Raw genomic sequence first — 15,998 nt, forward strand, 5'->3', positions numbered from 1 at the left:
AATCTAAATAACATGAGATAATGAACAAAACCTGTAGCATCCTTACTCATACCTAAAGATTATTGGTATGAACTATGAATTCTGCATAGTGACTCCAGGGTACTTTGTTTTAGAGAAATTGCCCTCCACATATCCTGCCATGTCCCATTGTGAATAGTAGGGATTGATTTGGATTTCAACACTGCAGTGGGATGGAGTATATCCTGAAATTGGTGATTGTAGCAGTTTGGTATTTTTTATGAATTCCAAAAATAGATACTGGATTATGTTTGTAAACTGGTCTGTTCCTCTGGACATATTAGATTATATTGAATTCAGAGGTGTCACTTTTACTTGATTAAATAATGATTAAGGCTTTGATTGAGCCACATAAGTAGGACACGGAGTCCCACTCTCTGCTAGGCAGGGACTCACAGAGGTACTGCACCACAGAGATGGGAGGTTGGAATTTTGATACTGAGCCTGGGCAAGTAAACACAGAGATGCTGATAGGTGAGGAAGGAGAAAAAGCTCCATGAGACATGGCAGAGGCCCCAGGAAGAGAGAAGAGCCATTCGCCTGGAAGTTTACAGCTGGCCTTGTAGAGAGAGCAGAGCTGCTGAGCCCTGGGAAGAGAGATGAGACATATCCCAGTCTACAGGAAGAAAAATCTGGGACCACTAAGCCTTAAGAGAAGGAGGAAGCCTCAACCCTTATAGATGTTGGCAGCAGTCATCTTGCTCCAACATGTGGCAAAAGAGTTTGGTGGGGGAAGTAACTAATACTTTATGGCCTTGTGACTGTAAGCTTTTACCCTAAGTAAATATCCTTTTGTAAAAGCCAACAGATTTCTGGTATTTTGCACTGGCACCCCTATGGCTGACTAATACAGTGACATTCAAAGTCATCCTATTTGAATATTTTCTAACAGAGTTTTCATTCATTCTTAATATTCTTAAGCAATTGTTACTTGTTATGAGGTACTTAGATCCTAAGCTTCTTACTATTGAGTTCCAGTGGCAGAAAATCTTGGTATACTGTCATTGATGTTGTAATGGTTTGCATATTCTCTAACTAAACTGTGATGTGGACAGATATGTCCTTTGGATGCAGTGTATGCAGATTTGACATTTGGACTGGATATCTTCTACCATTCTGAGCCAGTACAAATTGGGCTCTGTTTGTACTGAAATTTCTTTTTTGTCCACTGATCAAAGATATTCCTGAAAATAGAAATGAACTCTACTGGACCTAGGCATTGCCAGTTCTCAGTATTGCAATTTATTAATGAGACACAATTTGCTACAGATCCACAACAACATCTAACTCTCATACAGCTAATCCTTGCCTATGTGGCTATTCCCCTTATATGTTCACTCTGGGCCAGTTAACTGTTTTTTTTTTCCTTCTTTTCCACTCTATCTAACATGATGATTATTCATATATATTGCCCTGGTTTGAATCTTTTGTGGACTCCAGAAAATTATGTTCTTAAACTAAGCCATACCTATGTTTATAAACCTATGTATGTGTGTGTGGGGGGGGGGGGGCGGGGGAGGAGGGCATTTTTATTAGATCATTTTAGTTAAGGGCCTTTGACTTGAGTTTCTAAAAGCAGATAACTGAAAGCAGAAACATACACAGAAAGACGGCTGCCATCATCTTACTCTTCCATGAGCCTCTCTAAGGAAAGACAGAGAAACCGAAGAGGATGATAGAGAGACCAAAGTCTAGAAACATGGAACAGCTTGAAGCTGAAGAGATAAAGTCAAGAGAAGAAGGAAGAGATGAGCCATTATAATTGGACACCACAGCTGAATTCAGGGGGAAAGTGAGCCTGAAGAAGAAAGGAGATAGAGACCAGAAGAGCTGCCATTTTTCTTTGCCATGTAGCAGGACTCCAGGATCTAGCAGCCAAACTTTGGCATCTCTGCTGATGCCTTGATTTGGAGATTTTTGATGACCTCAGTACTAAAAGTTTTCATGCTAATAAATTATAAAAGCCAAACAAATTCTGGTGCTTTTGCATTAGCAGCCTTTAGCAAAGTAAAATATATATCATCTGTCTTCCCTTGGGGAGCAACTATAAACATTGTCCATACCTATATGAGGAATATATTCTATCTTATTTTGCTGTATAAATTATTACTCCCTTGCAATGAAATAGCTCTAATATCCTGCATCAGAACCTCATGGGAAAGGGCAACCAAACTTCCCTGCTATGATCTGAATTATAATAAATTCGAAATTATTGTCAGGTAAGGTAGTGAGCTGCCATTTTCTGTAGTCAAGTACATATATAAAATGTTTATTATTTATCCTTTCTTCAAAAAGCATTCGATATGTACTTCAAAGCTTGTCAGTGATGAAACATTTTTGGAAAAGGGCTATAAATTAAAAATTGTGAGTAAAGGTTTGGGGAAAAATTTTTAACCTAATCATGTTTCTATTGAGGGAAAGGAATTTGCACTTTATATAGGAAAGTAATACAGTAACACTTACATGTCTAATTCCTCACTTATTCTTTCCAAGAAAAGGAAATTACTTATCTCAATGGTGAGTTGGAAGAATAAGAAGAGCAAACTCAGGTGCTGTCTCGGGAGCCTCTCGTGCAGAGTACACCTACCCCCAGGATAAATACGTCTTGGTCATTTTCTACTATTTCAAAATCCAAAGGAAATAAAGGATACTTTTTATCAATCCTTTAAAATCTTCACATTCATTTCTGGAATTCCACTTTAAAATGACTGACAGATGTGGAATCCAAACCCCCTCTTGACATAGATGTGGAATGGACACAACCAAGCCAAGGTCCACAGGAAGGAGGAATACAGTAAGGATCAGAGTGGACTTAATGATATTCTATTCATGAACTATTGTGGTTAATAATTGAGAAAATGTGGCACTGATGTTGAAAAAGTGGCTATGGTGGCTGCTGGGTGCAGGGAAAGGGAAGAAGAGAAGAGATGTGGAGGCATTCTCGGGACTTGGAGTTGTCCTGGGTGGTGCCCCAGGGACAATTGTCGGATGTTGTATGTCCTCCCATGGCCCACCGGATGGAACGTGGGAAAAGTGTGGACTATGGTTGTGGAACACGGGACATGGGGTGCAGCGATGCCCGGAGATGTACACACGAGACGCAATGGATGTGACATGATGATGGGGGAGGGTGTTATTGGCAAGGGGAGTGGTGGGGTGGGGGCGGTGCGGGCGAATGGGGACCTCATATATATATTTTTAAAGTAATATCTTTTTAAAAAAATGAATAAATTGAGTAGAATTTGAAAAAAAAAGTGCAAGAGCCCATGTTGGAAAAAATTGCTATAAATGATAATGTGATTCAATAAAGTGTGGAATTTAAAAAAAACAAAACAAAACAAAAAAAAATGACTGACAGAAAAATTTATTCTATATGCAGGAAATGAAAGGAATTTTAACAGAATCAGCAAAAGCTAAATCAGGAGTTTGCAATTAGACAATTTACCAGTGCCTCAAATGCTAATCACAACTTTCTCCTCAGTTATTACACCCCAATTTTTTAAATCTCAAAAACAGGATCCAGCAACCAAAAGTGAGTTATTTTCATATGACTGAAATATACCATTACAGATTGCAAAATTTTACCCTTCTCACCCTATGGTATAAGTACCTTAAGAGGTCATTTATCTTGTCCTCCAGAGTACTGAAGAAAGAATTTGTAATCAAAATAGAAGTGCACTTGCAAGTTCTTCATATTATCAATTATGTTTTCATTATGAAGAGAGTATGGGATAAATATCAAGTTTTGGAACCACATTGAATGGTATGTACAAAGCTCTTTGACTTTTGAAAGTCAGGTTTTGGCAAATTTTCCCATCTGTAAAATGGTGATGATAGTGAGGATTTTTTTTTAATACTCTCACTATTTTCTTTTTATTTCTTTTTATTTTTTTATTATTTTAAAAGTAAATAGATCACACAAAACATTAAATTAAGAAACATAAGCAGTTCCCATATAACCCACTCACCACCCACTCCCCTACATCATTTTTAAATTGTGTTTTCTTGAAGATACATAGATCACAAAAAATGTTACATTAAAAAATGTAAGAGGTTCTCATATACCCCACTCCCCACACACTCACCTCCATCATTTTTATCTTTATTTATTTTTTAATGCTACATTCAAAAAATATGGGGTCCCCATATACCCCACCCTCCTCTCCCCACTCCTCCCATAAATACAACCTTCTCCATCATGGGACATTCATTGCACTCGGTGAATACATCTCTGAGCACTGCTGCATCACATGGTCAATGGTCCACATTATAGTTTACACTCTCCCCCAGTCCAACCAGTCGGTCATGGGAAGACACACAATGTCCAGGAACTGTCCCTGCAGTACCACCCAGGACAGCTCCAAGTTCTGAAAATGCCCCCACATCATGTCTCTTCTTACCACTCCCTACCCTCAGCAGCTACCATGGCCACTTTCTCCAAATCAGTGCTACATTTTCTTTGATTACTAATCACAATAATTCATGAATAGAATATCAGTAAGTCCACACTAATCCATACTCTATTCCTCCATCCTGTGGACCCTGGAATGGTTGTGTTCACTCCACATCTATATCAAGAGGGGGCTTAGATTCCACATGGATGATGCAGCAATTCTCCTGCTTGCAGTTGGAGGCACTTCTTCACCTCCATGTTAGCTGAGTAGGGTAAGTCCAGTAAACCAGAGTGTAGGAGTTGCAAGTCTGTTGAGGCTCAGGACCTGGCTATCACATGGACAATCCAGAGATTCGGGTCCTCTGTGTATACACTAAACCACAGCACCAACCACAGGTCCAGTAAAAGGAAGAGGAGAGGCTTGTGAACAAAGATCACATCTAAGTCCAACTCCATCACACAGAAACACAAACTCCAAATTAGGGCCAATTGACATGGCACTGAACTCCACCTGCCATGACCATACAACCTGTGGGTCTCTATAGCCCTCAAGAAAACCAATACCTGGGTTGTATCTATTTTATCTGTCTCTGGGACTCTGCTGAGGTGTGCATAAGGGCAACCCCTCTGATAACCTCCTGGCTCTTTTTTGGAGACTCATAGCTTATGATTATAAATGAATTAATATGTAGAAAGCTTTAATAGTGCCTGGAATACAGTATTTGCATAATGAATGTTAAGGATTTATTATCATTCCCTGAAGGAGTATCAGAGTAATTTTAGAAATTATTTCGAATGAATAAAAACCCACAGAGCTTATGAAAGCAGGTAACCCATTTACAGGTCAGCCATAGATAGATTTTTTTCCATAATAGCCCCTATTTTATTCAATACTGAAGAAAAAAGATAGTTATTTTGAAAATAGTTCAAGATCTATATCACTTATATAACTATTTAGAATGTGATAATTCAAACACATCCTTATTGTTCCAGAGTTCATTCATGCTTCTTTGAAATGAAAGGAGGCTCAAATGTTATATGGGTTATTAATAAATCTGCATAAACTATCCCAATATTTTAATTTGAGAAAATGCAGTCTTCCAAGTACTGTCCAAGAAAAGGTTGGAGCATCTAATTATATTCTATATTGCACAAAATGAACCAAATCCGTATACCACTTATGAAGAGGGAAAAATTGAATTAACCTTAAAATTAAAGTTTTTAAAATTTTAATGTTTTTTTTCCTTCTACCCATTTTCTTTTATAGGAAACTATAAATCAGTTTTTGTGTGTGTGTGTGAGTATTTTAATCTGGAATTCCCAGAGATGAATTTTTTATAGAAGAAGTCAAAGGTGGTATATGGGTTTTTGTTCCATTTGTAGCTTTCAACAATTAATGGCATAAAGAAACTCTATATTTTAAGTGTTTAGTGCCTGATGAATACATATAGTATTGAGCTTATTCTTTGAGAAGTTGGGTGTTATTTACAACCAGTGTTGACATTCCTGCTGCCCATCTAGAACTTGGACATTGCAACATAATTACCATCTCCTCAGTTAGTGATTAAGTATCAGTTTATTGCCTTTCAGGACAAATACATTCTTTACTGCCTGATCTGTAATACTGAGCTGAACCCAGTAAATATTTCTCTTTTGCCATTTGGGATGTATGTTGCTAAGCTATCTCAATAGAAAGCACTAGATTGCCACTATGGATGACAGGGTTTATTATTTAGGGTCCCAGTCCTTCCTTTCCAGCATGTGTACTGTAGTACACAGTAGACGAAATTTTTGGTGACCAGCAGTGGAAAGATTTTTTAAATACTCAGCACCTTACATGAGCTGTATCCCCCAAAAGAGTAGAGGGCCACGTCAAAGTGCATTATCCCTGCAGGTGACTCCCTGAATGTTATATGGTATGGTAATATGATGGTTTGAAGCTTTATGGACCCCAGAAAAGTATGTTTTAAAGCTAATCCATTTTTTCTGTGCATAGGGCCTTTTGATTAGGTATTTCATCCAAGGGTGTTTTGATTAGGTTACTTCAGTTAAGGTGTCTCCCAGGTTGGGTCTTAATCCTCTTGCTAGAGTTCTCTATAAGAATATGTAATTCAGAGACAAAGAGAGAAAGCCAAGGAAGTCAGAAGCTGAAAGCAAAGAAATCCAGAAAAGAAGCGAGAGACAAACAGACACTGCCTTGTGCTTTGCCATGTGACAGAAGAGTCCAGGATTTCTGGCAGTCAGGCTTCAGGTAGAAAGCATTGCCTTGATGATGCCTAGATTTGGACATTTCTCTCAGCCTTGAAACTGTGAGCTTGTAAGCTAATAAATCCCCATTGTAAAAGCCAATCCATTTCTGGTGTATTGCTTTTGGCAACCTAGCAAATTAAAACAGGAACCTTAGTCTACCCAATTTCCTTTGATATCCCAGAGAGCATCTTCCAAGTGATTTCTACTATACAGCATCTAAGAGAACTTCTCCACACTCTAGTGGACTGTAGCTGATCCTTACTATAAGAAGGCCTGAATTTCATACCTAGGGAGAGAATGGCTTCTCTGAATTTATTCCATCCTCAGCTCTGAATGTTGTAGTTGTTCCATATATATATATATGCGATTAATCTTCCCCATTGCAGCAAATCCCATGTGACAGTTAATAATTGTGTACATTAAGTGTTACCTGTTCAACTTATTATGTGGTTTCTATCCCCTCATTGGACCTTGATTCATACAGAGTGGTCTGAGGAAGATGGCTGGTTCTAGGAACTGGACCCGAAGATTAGGCTTGAGTGGATTGGTGAGACCCTTGCTACAGAGAAAAATAGTTATAGTAATCTGTAGCATGTCATGACATCATAATTAATCAAGGTTTCACCTGTGATTAATTGTGATAAAGTGCCGAGTTAAGGCCCTTAGAAGCGTAATGACTGCTAAGTTTGTTGTTAATAGTAACTACAAAGACTTTACTGTGGGTCATAATTTTATGAGTGCATTGGAGTACTTACAGAAAGAAATAAAAAGGTTAAGGATTTTAACTCCAGCTCAAGTTACAGTCTGAGAACAAAATGGCCTCCAAATTGTATTTTGTTTTTAGAGCTACAGGGTTGCCAAAAATGAAATGCAAAATTTAATTACGCAGGTTCTGAATTGCAAACTCAGTTAAATACACGTTTTTTCTATACTTGTTGTATGAAGTTTAGGAAATTTGCTGGGGAATAAACAATATCTGGAAACATGGAGGAGTCATCTGCTAGGCCCAGATAAAACTGACAATTTGAACCACTAAGTCACACTAAATTTTCCTTGGCAATAGAAATAGTTTGCACTCCACTAACTAAGGAATCTTGTGATTAAAAGGCAGAATTTTGAAAGAGGATTCTCATTCTCTTCCATACCCACCACAACCATCTCTTATATCCAATAGACCCAATATTTACTGTCAAATCTAATTAAGTATTGGTTTGACAAGGACACACCATGACAGAACAGGATAGAGCTCACACACAAAGAGAATTCAAATTTTGCCATTATGTTATTAGCAAAAAGCTTGGAAAAAATGTGAAGGAATGGATTTTAAGTGCATTGCCCCAAGAAGGTGAGAAATAAACAATATTTTGCAAAAATATTAATATGGGCATGGTTAATAGAGATCGTATTTACAATGTCTCCGTAGCTGAAGGTGGATCTAACAGACAATATGGTTGGTTATCTGTTGGTTGATTCAGTAGGATCTTACTTATGAGGAAGTTGAAAGGCCAGAGCATTCCTGGAATGATGTGGAGGAGAAAATCCAAAGTCTTAGGGAGATATAGATGTTGCAATGGATCGATTGCATCCATTATGAATACACACCATTTGACTGCATTCTGTAAGAAGGGACATAATATACACTTTTAATGACAATATTGAGAAATACAGTTGCATCCTTGAAAATCTCTGTGGTTTCTTTCCTTTTTAAACCAGGTATGAATATTGGAAATGCCATTAGGGACATGACTCCCTGATTTCAATGGGGTTACCGGATTCCTTGAATAAAATAAACCAAGAGATAATACTTAACTACGAAAAAAAAAAAATCAATGTAGGCCTATTTACTGTAAAGTTAGTAAGGATGTACAGGTAAGCAGAATTCCTTGCTTGAAGAGATCTTTGGTGCAGACTAATTGATTCTAGTGTCCCAAGGGACAAAATACATGTTTATCCTACTATACTATTGCCTAACCCATAAAACAGAGCAAACTCTAGGTCTGGAAGAAAAAAAAATATATGACTTTGGTCACCACAGTGCAGAGTCATGGCCTTCTTATCTTGATTCCAGTCATGAGTCAATTCATAGACTTAAAAGCCATTTGAGTGCAGGGTAATCTGTTTCCTCTTATAAAAGTTTCACATGACATTGCTGTAATGTATGTACTATAAATCAACTTCCAAACCATTTACTAGAGTTATCTGCATTGGGGGAAAGCAAATATCTAGACCTTTCATAGTTTATTAGATATAGGTGTCTGAAATTATCTTAATACCTAGAAACCAAACACATCACTGTAACCTACCAGTCCATGAAGAGAACCTATGGTAGGCAGATGATAGATGACATTTTAGCTCAAGTTCAAACTACCATAAACCCAGTTAAATTAAAGACCAATCCTGTGGTTATTTTTCTAGTTCCTGAATATACAATTGGAATTTCCATACCAAACAACTGGCAGAATCCACACATTGGTACTCTGACACATACAGAGAGGAATATTATAGTAGGAAGATGTAAATTGTAGCCCCTGGAACTTCCTCTCCCAATTAAGTTAGTAAACCGGAAATCACTCCACATCCTTTGAGGAATTGGCAAGATTTCTGGCTCCATCAAAGACTTGAAAGAATTCCACTATCCCATTTAACTTACCAGTTTGACTTGTGCAGAAATCCATGGATCTTGTGAAATGATTGTGGGTTTTCATAAATTTAATCAAATGATGTCTCCAATTATCAACTTGGATATTCTGCAGGTGTTCTTTTCTATATCATCACCACTCCTGAATACTACATTATAAATTTTAACTATAAACTAGTGTTCAGTTGCAGAAATGATGATTGGTTTAGCTACTTTTATTTTTGCTAATTTTGTTCCTATAGATTAATAAATATTCTATCTTGCTTCACCACCTCATTAATGGTAGGTTTCTCTTAACACTGGGCCAAAAATGAAAGCAGCAATGAGTGATCTCTATCCTAGTAACTACATGGATTTGCACTCATTTCATTTTTATTCATTCCATTTTTATCTTTGATTTATTTTTGTCACATCTCCAATTTCATTATAAGTTAAAAAACAAAATAATATCTACAAATTTATATCATATTCAGTTTACGCTCTTCATGATATTATGAATGGTTTCTCTAGACTTTCCACATTCCAACCAAAGCAGGTGTCTCTTAATATAGCATTTCAATCTCTTTAAAGTAGTTCATTGAAAACAATGGATTCATTAGCTAGGCTAGCTACTACCTAGAAAGTAAATAAAAATTGTGTTGTGGGTCATATGGTCCCTGTCACAATACTGAACTCTGTTGTAGAGAGAAAGCAGCCAAAAGAACATATGAATGAATAGAGGTCACTGTGTTCCAACAAAACTTTATTTACGGGAACCAAGTGTGGCCAGATCTGGCATACCTGCATACAGGAAGATGCTATATGGTATGTTATGGGTTTAGGCACAACAGAAAATTTAAACAAAAGAACCACTTTATTATTTTAACAGCACAAGGGGTCCAAAAGAGCAGAGGAGGAGAGCTCATCATGGCTTGCCTCCTGGAGAGTCCAATTGCCCATGTCAGGGCTTGTGGATGGCAGCACCACATACCCAACTTTGTGTGGAAGACAAGATACATCTTCCTTTATGAGAATATTTATACCACAGGAGATGGTATAAATGATGATGGTATGTCAATGAGCAAAAAGCATATATTATGCAAATTTTGTGCTGAGGTCCTGACATGAAAAGCAGCTGGGTTTGATTGTTCATGGTTTGGGGTTCAAGGTAAGGTCAGACTATTTCTTTAGACATAAAGTCTGCCCAGGCCTGCTAAATTGAGGTGTATCCATGATTTTCCCAACAACCTACTGCAGTTGGCCTACTCTTGCTTTACTCTATAATTTATGTTAAAAAGACAAAGCTGACCCAGTCTTTCTGGGTATGTACCCCTCATATATTTCCAGTAGTACAATCAGAGAGAATGAAAAACTTGTCACACAAATCATGAGTGGAGTTGCTAGGACTTGAACCCATACCTGTATCTCACCAAAAATCCATGTTCCCAGACAGTATACTATATATACAGCCTGTTTGATTTTATGCTTCTTTATTCATAATTCCACACTGATTTTCTAGTCAATGATTAAAAAAAAATATTTCGAAGAGGCAGATAGTTCTTGTACTTATTTACATGAATGTAGTATGATTTATGTTGTGAAACAAAAATCATGGAAAATGGAATAATAATAATACCTAAGATTTATTAAGTTCTTACCATGTGCTTTATCCTGAAACACATTCCTGCATTATCTTAGGTAATCTTATTGGGTATTTGCTGTTACTTTCCTTATTTTGCAGGCCAACTAGTTTGGAAAACGCAATTTATTTAACAAGTGGTATTGCTGATATTTAAATTTAGGCACTGTTATTCTGTAACTGTACCTGAACACTACTGTTCTGTTATCAAAACATAGCTGTTTTATTAAGGTATTATCATGATCTGGAGGTGGGTATGTTTGTACAGTAGACTATACACATGTGTGTTAGGTTATCAATGAGACTCTGAATTTTTTTCCTACAAATTTGCTTTGAAAACTTAAAAGATATATCCAGAAATGCTAAAATAAAGTGGCATTTGATTTTAAAAAATAGTACTGTTATCAATTTTTTAATATTATGCAAGTAATGGCATACCCCCTTCAAATTTTCCATTAAATTTTTAAGATGATCTCTGGTATATCCAGCAAGCATTCTGATTGTTGATTTGCTATCTGTAAAATGCAACAAATTATTTAAATGATCTCTAACATTACCCCAAGTTCTAACATTTCATTATTTCATCCTCTTGTCTACTATGGCAATTTGAGATTATTTTAAGAATTCCCAAAAGAATGATTATGTTTGTAAATTAATCTGTTCCTCTGGGTGTGACACCTTTCAATTGTATCAAATTCAATTGAGGGGCCTTTGATTAGATTACCCGATAAGATTGCTGGAGGGCTTTATTGGATGATGTCAGTGAGGTATGACTCAGGTTGAGTCTCTGCCCCATTGCTGGGTCTGATATAAATATACAGACAGAATTAAAAAAGGAACTGCCATGTGAGAGAAAAGACTCAGGTTTTGCCTACAGAGACAAGACTTATGCTAAGAGAGAGAGGACTACAGGATCCGTTAAACACAAAGCCCCAAGAAGCTGGGCCCACAGAGCGACTCAAGAGGAGGTGAGCCCAGAGGGGGAAGGTTAATACTTCACAGAGATTGGTGACCATTTGCTTCATCACATGGCAACATAGCAGGTTCAATAGTAGCTGACTTTGTTGAGGAAGCATCTCTGCCTATGCCTTGATTTGGACATTTCATTGCCTTGGAACTGTAGGATATTATCACCAAATAATTCCCCATTATGAAGGCCAACAGAGTTACTGTACATTGCATTGGTATTGTTTTGGCAAACTAAAACATCTTCTTACAGTTAAGCCTTCTTCATGTCAATCATTAGAATGTAGCATTTATGAAAGTTACAGGTGTATAACCGTGAGTCTAGATATTCAAAAATCAGATTTCAAAAGCCATATCTATATATTTATTGGGCTTCACAAAGCAATACAAATACAAAGTTAGTGTTTACACTATTTTACTTTGCAGTGACTGTGAATATCAGAAATGGGCTGACTTTTATAATGTATGAAAGGAAAATCTTAAAGTTCCAAGGCTGTGAAAATGTCCAAATCAGGGCATCACCAAACATGCTGCCTAGCCAAATTCTGCTGTGGACATTCTGGACTCCTGCCACATATAAAGGCAAAGTAGTGGCCAGACTCTGCCTTCTCCTCCAGGCTCACTTTCTCCCCACATGCAGCTGTGGCATTCAGGCATATCATCTATCTCTTTACAAGCCTCATCTCTTCAGGGGCCTTATCTATTCAGCTTTGGGCTGCTCCACTGAATCCAGCCTCTGGACTCTCTCTCTTCACTTCCCAGGGTTTCTCTGTTGGCTCATTTTCTCCCAGAGTCAGCTGTGTGTGATCCTGGATTCCTTGCTCACATGGCAGGGTAAAAATGGCAGCTCTCTTCCCCTGGGTTCCATTTATGTAAGACTTCAGTAAAAGTATTAGGATCCACCTGAGGACCCACATCTAGTCAAAAGTCCTTAACTGAGGGTATCTAATAAAAATTGATCTAATCAAAAGGAGTCTTAACTAGATTTAACCAAAAGGTGTCACCATATAGAATTGGTTTACAGACAGAGGAATGGCTTAATTTAAGAACATAATTTTCTGGGCTTCACAAAAGACTCAAACCAGGACCCACTGAATTGGAAATGACCTAAGAATACATCTCATTGCTACTGTTGATTCTTTTTGTAGTGTGTATATATTTTAAACACCTAAATACATATGTAAATCTTTTTCTATTTTAAAATACCTCAGATTTTCAATTTACAAATATTAAGAAAGTTCTGTTGAATTAATATTCACAACATTTAAATAAAATCAGCCAACTTTTTTACCCATATATTTTAGTGGGTTTATTCCCTTTGTTGCAGATAATTTTCCAAAGCCTCCAAAACAATTGTTATGGGGCAACCACTGATTTGTGATGGTGTTTTAGTAAGCAAAAGGGTTACTGAGGCAAAATATGAGAAATTGGTTGGGTTTTGTAAAGGGTATTTATTTGGGGTAGGAGCTTACAGATACCAGACCATAAAGCATAAGTTATGTCCTTCACAAAGTCTATTTTCTGGTGCTGGAGCAAGATGGCTGCCGATGTCTGCTAAGGCTAAGGTTTCCCAGGTTCCTCCCTTCCAGGGTCTTGCATCTCTCTCAGTTCAAAGTTCCTTTCTGTTGGAGTTACGGACCCGAAGGGTATCGGGAATGAAAGATAAAGAGAGTGTTGCTGTGGGGGGAGTGGGGGGGTGGGGGCGGTGGGGGTGATTGGGACCTCGTATTTTTTGAATGTAATTTGTGAAAATAAATAATTTTAAGTAAAAATAAATAAATAAATAAATAAATAAATAAATAAAGAGAGATTGGGATCAGGGGATCTGAGAGCATTGATTTTTCAAGCTCATCAGACAAATTTATTAGTCTCAGGGTCTTGCTTATATACCCCAATAGGTCATGAGAAGCAGGAACTTTTCTAGATAACAATTACCATTACCTCATTCTTACTAACCCAGTGAATTGATAGTTACCAAAGCTCATAAAGTTCTATTATATTATTGAAACAAATATACTCATTAATCTTGTTGCTCAGGTTGTTCTGTTCTAGCAAGTCCTTGTTCCACCAGAATGTTACATCTCCTTGATTGCTTTGTGACCTGCACATATATCTCCATGACTCAGTGGTTAAGGAGGTAACCTGCTATTAGGGAAACAGCATGCCTTTGTTTCCCACACCTTTCTTCCCAGGGCTTGCTTCTCTTTCCTCTGTGTGCTTACTTCCCAGGATGGCAGCTTAAGACTTCAGCATCAAGTTCCAACCTCATAACTCCAACACTAAAAACCCTCAGCTCTGTTCTTTTCCATGCCTTTTATCTGTCAGTCACCACCCACCAAGGCATGGGGACTCAATGCCTTAATGATGTGGGGGTTTACAGATGATGTGGCCCAATCAAAGCCCTAATCGTAACTCAATCACACCCAGGTACAGACCAGATTACAAAAATAATCCAATATCTATTTTTGGAATTCATAACAATATCAAACTGTTACAGATGGCAAGTAGCTTTGTAAAAGCAAATGCATTGAAATTAAGTGTTAAATTTTAAATAAATTAAGTACACTCATTTTTAAATTATGATCTTTTAAGTATTATTTAAATGCTGATATTAACCAAAAAGATTAGAATTGTTTCCTGAAAGATATATGTATGTATAATTTATCCATCTTTCTATAATACCAAAAACAGTGTTTCAGTCACTGTTTTATGTGTGTGCTGTTGGTTAATCTTCACCACATTCAGGCCCTATTATTTCCATTTTACAGATGAGGAAACTGAAGAATGGAACATGAAGCAATTTGTCCAAGGACCAGAGCTTTGAGCAATTGTCCAAGGTCGGACTGTCAGAGTGCGGTGGGTTTAGGATTTAAAAGCCATTACTGTGAGTCAGAGTCTTGCTTTGAGGCACTGTATTATCTAATTTGTATGTATACAAGCTTAAGCTACATATATGATTGCTCTTCATATGAAACTTAGTGTTTTAGTTTCCTAGACTGATCAACAAATACCGTGAAGTGGGTCAGGTTAAACAATGAAAATTTATTCACTCACAGTTTGAGCCTGTGAAAAAGTCCAACTCCAGGTGTTATCAAAGTGATGCTTTCTTCCCAAAGACTGGCATTCTGGGGCTGAAATTTAGAGGGCACTACTGTTTTTTATAACCATTCTTTTTGGTGTTGGGTGTGTGCAAACCCACTTAAAAATCTCTGTTATAATAATCTGCTAATAAAATCATTGGTGAATTTATTTTTCACAATTTCAAGAAGGTGTCAATCACTTTCTTTAGAGGTAGAAACAGATAAGGACCTTCATTTTCTACCCTTTATTTGTGAATTAAACACACAGTCTGACCTTTTTATAACTTGAATGTCAACTATTACATAACTTGAATAACAACTATACATAGATTACTCAAAATGGGGCAAAATTATATTGGAAGAGTGTTTATTTTATTATGTTCTCTTTCTTGTTATCAAAATATTAAGTCCAATAAATGATGAAAGGCTTAGACCACAGAGTTACATGTGAAGGAAATTAAAATAAATGGTTTCTTTTATAAGTGATTTATATTAAAACTATTTTTTAATTGTTGAGGAAAAATACAAACTATTATTTATCTTTCATCTATCCGAAGTATCCAAATTTACAAATTCATGCTTTCATAACTTTCTCCCCAAAAGATATGCAACATTTGCTATCTCTTCCTCTTTGTAAAGGGAAAAGATTACTGTTTGCTTTGAGAAAGATTAAACCCATGTCTGTACAGACAGTCCACTAGAAGAAAAAAATTCTTTCATTTTAATGGAGAGAGAGAGAAACTAGGAATATTGAAGAGCAGAAAAAAATCAAAATTATGGAGGTGGAAAGCAGAGAGGTAAAATTAACTGACTGAGCATAAGTGACAAATTTGAAAAACAAACCCCTTGGGAATAAAACCAAGCTGCAACTTGATTTTCTCCATAGAAACCTACAAAATTTCTAGGTTTTGTAGCACTAGGCTCAGATCCACAATCCATTTTATTTTAAATCTTTGGCAATGTATGTTTTAGAAACTCAGAACTTAATTTTGGATTTTAAAAAAAGTAATGCAGTGTATATACTATATTTAATAT

This window comes from Dasypus novemcinctus, chromosome Y (genome assembly GCF_030445035.2).
Source record: "Dasypus novemcinctus isolate mDasNov1 chromosome Y, mDasNov1.1.hap2, whole genome shotgun sequence".
In the NCBI taxonomy this organism is placed as follows: domain Eukaryota; kingdom Metazoa; phylum Chordata; class Mammalia; order Cingulata; family Dasypodidae; genus Dasypus; species Dasypus novemcinctus.